Source organism: Cydia splendana, chromosome 17 (genome assembly GCF_910591565.1).
Source record: "Cydia splendana chromosome 17, ilCydSple1.2, whole genome shotgun sequence".
Classification (NCBI taxonomy): domain Eukaryota; kingdom Metazoa; phylum Arthropoda; class Insecta; order Lepidoptera; family Tortricidae; genus Cydia; species Cydia splendana.
Window position 1 is genome coordinate 17,749,555 of NC_085976.1, and position 6,000 is coordinate 17,755,554.

The following is a 6,000-nucleotide window of genomic DNA, read 5'->3' on the forward strand; positions in this document are numbered from 1 at the left end:
AAAACATACGCAAAGCGACAATATTAAAAACACGTTTTAACATTTCTGACAACATACCAAAAACAATCTACGTAATTCGGTCGGGTTATTTGTTGCCCACCATAAACCATACTAAATTTTTGGTGGGGAACAAACAAAAAGTGAGACTGTGACAAGGACAAGCAATAATACCGCTTTCTCTGCTACTCCTACTGAAATTTCCATAAGTGCGTCTCGTTCGGTCGTTTGGCCCCTCCCCCGTGTCATCTCTATATTATTGTACCTTTATGGTATTGTATTATTTGCGAGGTATGTACTGAAAGGCTTAAGCGGTATCCAGACGAGATGATCAAATCGACCGATTTGATCAGAAATGAAATTGGCGTCAATCTCCAATTTAATCACCAATTTTAGATTTATGGTGATATTAATAGAGCCCTCTAAATTTAAAAAATGCCCCAGAACGATTATACTGGCGTCACAAATTGGTATTCTTGTGTTTGGTCCGCACCTCATTTTATCGGTAATATCGGCGAGCCAAATTGGCGTTTGCGTCCGCGCGTCCTCATTCGATCGGACAATTTAATCAGATTGGCGAAAAATTTACTAGTCTGGATACGTCTTTACCACCTTTAGCCCCCATTCGCACGACAGCTTTTTCAACGCGCGTTAAAAAAGCGCTTGAATCTGTCCAAGCTCTAAATTCGACTTAATGACCAAGGGTTAAAGTCGAAAATCCAACAACGCTTGATAAAAAGCGCCACCGCTATCGTGTGAATACATACATGGTTATCCATTTGTGTCATTCAAACGCTTTTTTAACGCGCGTTGAAAAAGCTGCCGTGCGAACGGGGCCTTACAGCCTTCTAAATTTTCAAAAGAACATAGGCCTCATTATCACGAGCGCTTTTTCAACGCGCGTTAAAAAAGCGTTTGAATGACGCAAATGGAAACATGTGTATTTATTATTCACACGATGGCGGTAGCACTTTTTATCAAGCGTTGTTGGATTTCCAACTTTAAGCCTTGGTCTTTAAATCGAATTAGCGTGCGGGCAGATACAAGCGCTTTTTTAACGCGCGTTGAAAAAGCGCTCGTATGTTGGGGCACTTAAAGTAGTAATGTTTTTTAGGGTTATTTTGTACTTGAGATTGACATTATTTATTACCTACGACATAAATTCTCATAAATTTAGTAGGGAAATTCAGATATTAGTACTCTAGAGTCTAGATTCCAAGCAGAAATTACTCAGCATTTTATATGTAGGTATATTTTTGAGATGGGCGTTATTACTTGTGGAATAAAACAACTGCATTCCGGCATAATCAAGTCTTTTATTTTAGTGTCCAATGTACATGGATATTGAGTATGAAATAACGGTAAAAACAGTCAAACCACATCCTTACGCTATTCTTACACAACTCACTATGTCAGTAATAGCCATAACACACTACCGTACCTTGGTGCGTTGCGTTAGTCTGTCACGGCTTTAATAAATGTTACAATGTACAAACGCCTGTGCTCACCGGATGCGTGTGCACGGACGTGCACGTGCGCGTTGTAATATACTTGTAAATTCGTACGTAAGTGTGACAGGGAGGCAACACGTCGAACGTGGTTCGCGGTTAGGTAGGCCCTCATACAGTCGCCATCCTGAGGGGCTACCGCGAAAACAGAAATTCGCAAATTGCGGGGATCTTTCTCTTTTACTCCAATGGATGCGTAATTAGACTGACAGAGAAAAATGCCCGCAATTTGCGAACTTCGATTTTCGCGGTTATAGCCTTGATAAGATATATCGGAGCGGCCAAGGTGTCACAATATCTGAACACGCGCTCTAACGCCCTGAAGCCCCCTCCAGACTATGCGCGTGAATCGCGGGCGAAGCCGCGAACGCGAGTGTGTCGTCGATTTCGCAGATTGTTCACGCCTTCGCGCCTTGTTCTCCGTTTTTTGTCGGTATTTCGGCCTGCGTCAAAGGAGACGCGAAGCGCGAACCAAAGAGAATATAATCACTACGTTTTAAGAGACGGGACTTCCATACTAGCGATTTGATTAGTCTGTGTGTATGTTTGGTTATCCAATCATTACCAACATGTACGACAAAGAACTGTCAAAGAACAATAGTACCAACATAACAGACTTACATAGTGTAGTAACCTACACGGTTGCGTATTTTATCGATATCGATAAAATGGGTATGGTTGAAACATAGGCTCCTTGTCAACAAATTTCGTACTCAGGTTAGGATCGAGTCCACATTTAAGTCGTACGTTATTTTAAGTGTTCTTTGAGTGGACTAATAGGTACATGGTTGGACTTAAATGTGGACCAGAAATATTTTGGAGGATGGAGCAAAATGACATATTATTTACGGCGAGGGCGTACATAGAAATATGAACGAAGCGAAGAATTCAAAGTATGATTTAAGCTAAAAATCTATGCAAAAAAATAAACGTCCTATAGAACTAAAGTGTTTCTTTGGTCTCTCCTAGCAGGGAAGAAAAGTAACACTTTGATCCCTCCTAGCAGAGAAGAAAAACCCCCTTTTTCGAATAGTGGATGTGAAAAGGGCTTTTTTTCTCGCTAGCAGGAGCATATTTTTTAAGGTTATATGTATAATATTTGTGACGTCTCACGGTAAAGGTACCTTATGGCGGTTGGCGCTTACGCTATTATTTACCCCGCTCCAATATTATTGCGGCGCTATGTGACGTAAGCGCCAGCCGCCATAAGGTGCCTTTTACCATGGAACGTCACATTTTAGAATATAATAATTTCCTCATTGGTGATGTTAAAAGTTGTATGTGCCATAGGTAGCAACATTATTTCCATCTTGGGCATAAACACTTGAATCCCTTACTACGCTCAAGATTCTATTTTAGAATCCTGTTTCGTTCAGGATTCAATGTACGCCCGCGCTGTAAATATGCCATTTTGAATTTGAATTATGAAATAAAAATATGTAATCGAATTTTATTGCGTATAATTATTAAAATATGATTCTTATGTACAATAAAAACTTTGAAAGTAAATCCCTTAGACAGTCAACGGGTAAATGGGTAATTAATAAATAGTCTAGTGGATATAGAATGTCCTATTTTAATAATTTGGCACGGGACTGTCACATTTCAAACATAGACAGAGAGAATCATACTGTCATTTGTCTTACGCTAGTTCTAGTAACCAAAGGTAGGGTTAAGTACCTATAATTTTCTTAGTACTTACTAACGAAAAAAAATCTACTTAATTACCAAACTGGCTCACAAAATTATACGAAAATCAGACGAAAATCGATTAAAAAATACGACCTGCAGAGGAGAACATCCGGAAAATCTGACTGGAGACCTTCGCTAACGCTCTGTCATAAAACGAAATTTGTGCGAATTATGCAAACCTGCGGAAGCGAATTCATCTTCCTCGCATTATCCCAGCACATTGCCATGGTTCATAGGAGCCTTGGGTCCAAGAATTGGCGTAGGTACTAGTTTTTACGAAAGCGACTGCCATCTGACCTTCCAACCCAGAGGGGAAACTAGGCCTTATGGGAAATAGTCCGGTGTCCTCACGATGTTTTCCTTTACCGCGACTGGTAAATATCAAATGATATTTAGTACATAAGTTCCTAAAAACTCATTGAAACGAGCCGGGGTTTGAACCCGCGACGTCTGGATTGAAAGTCGCACGCTTTTACCACTAGGCCACCAGCGCGCTCCAAAACTGCGAAAGAAAATTACGTTAATAGTACAATACAATCGTGATATAATAGAGAATTGTCTAAGCGAGGTACGAGATTGAAAATATTGATTATACTCGTATCACTATTGTATATTTCTATGATTCAACAAAAATTGCACTTTAAACTAGTAGAATCATATAGTTAAACAAACCAAAGGTATACAGCTAAGTTACCCTTCGAGCAGCTGCGATACCTTCATACACGAACGCGTCTCGGCGGGTTGGTCAACGACACCTTCTCGTAACCCATGAGGCCCTGGTACTTGCTCCTTGTTAAATTCAATTTTTAGATAGTTTTTGTTCTCAATTTTGCCACCGTAACCTATGGAAACTAACAAGAAACACTAAGCGGTTTTCGTAGTCTATGGATGTTGCTATATTAATGGTGTACCATGCGCGTTTCTAACTTACGAAGAAGTTGTTTCTACTATACAACCTAAAATAAATAATGAATTTAAGGTATGGCTTTTTTCGAAATGAATATTATAGTTGAGTTGGGAGCCCGTACATTAAAAGTACCCAATTGCAATTTGGTATACGAAATCTTAATTAAAGAATTGCAGTCGACGAGTAGAAAATAGTTATTTGTACAACAAGAGATCAAAGTTTGATATTTCTTCGAGTGCTTATTTTGAGTCCCGTGCAAGCGAAAGATTCTATAATAGATTCACGAGCGTAGCGAGTGAATCTAATTTAGAATCTTGAGCGTAGTAAGGGATTCAAAAGCGCACGAGATGTAAATAACTTTGATCTCGTGTAGTACACAAAATTTTTCACCCTAAGCAGTGAGAACATACCTAGAGGGACAGAGATAATAGAACCCAAGTATATCGAACTTGTGAGCAAAATGCGATTTTGCTCACTGAGTGAGACAAAATGACTCAGTGAGCAAAATCGCATTTTGCTCACTGTTTTTAAGAAGCAAAGTACCCTTGTTCGAGCTGCTGAGGTGAAAAATATATTGGAATGAATTCACCATTAATAAATGTTTTAATTATACGTATATGTACGAATAATAAGGAAACTGTAGGTACCTACCTATAACCTTTTTATCAGTAAAAACCTTTTTGACAGAACTTTTGGACTAACTCTAAGTGATTGGCTTTATCCATGACAAGCTGTTTTTTAGGGTTCCGTACCCAAAGGGTAAAACGGGACCCTATTACTAAGACTTCGCTGTCCGTCCGTCCGTCCGTCCGTCCGTCCGTCTGTCACCAGGCTGTATCTCACGAACCGTGATAGCTAGACAGTTGAAATTTTCACAGATGATGTATTTCTGTTGCCGCTATAACAACAAATACTAAAAACAGAATAAAATAAAGATTTAAATGGGGCTCCCATACAACAAACGTGATTTTTGACCAAAGTTAAGCAACGTCGGGAGTGGTCAGTATTTGGATGGGTGACCGTTTTTTATTGCTTTTTTTTTTTTTTGCATTATGGTACGGAACCCTTCGTGCGCGAGTCCGACTCGCACTTGCCCGGTTTTTATTGTTTTATTATTTTGATGTACATTGTTGCTGTGACCTTTTGATAATGTCAGCAGTTGGTTCTTCAGATTTAACGAAAGCTAGATTTGCTCTATGGCATTCGTTTCGGATTAAAAGATGACTAAGACGAACTAACAGTACACGGAGAAGACGAGCTTTGTGATCATTACATATTCATAGCATATTATCACATTTCGTCAGCATCACCATGACAGCTTTCTCAGTAATATGTCTCTCATGAAGAATCGGTTTGATTTCAGCTTCAAAATATGAGGTAAATGTATCTACTAATACGCAAAGATTTAATGTTGGATACGTAAGACTTGTTTTCTCTGGCTACCACTCCCGAAGTTTAATATAACTATACATTGCTGAATCACATTGTTCCTTCTCTTCAGTTATTAAGCTTCGCGTACAGTTCTCACATTCCCATCGTATATTTTTTAAAACCACTGAGGCTAAATATCCCGCGACATATACGGTAGGCTGTTTGTCCAACGATTCGAAAAGACTGCATCCTGCATCGTCTTCAGGAAAGTCAAAAGCATCAGGTAAATGTAAAACTGGCGCTTCAGCTTCTTCTGGTAAGTGTACAGGAGCTTGAACATCTTCAGGTATTACCATTTCTTCAGTCATTTTGACACTTTTAAAGAAATCTTCAAAATCTATAATAGCTTCATTATCATCTTCTTCACAATTTGCTGCTCTACCTACTGGCGTGCTTAATTTTGTCAATATATTTGACTTTAAGGCGGCTGTGAAATGATGGCACGTTAGGTTTCGACTTGTGGGA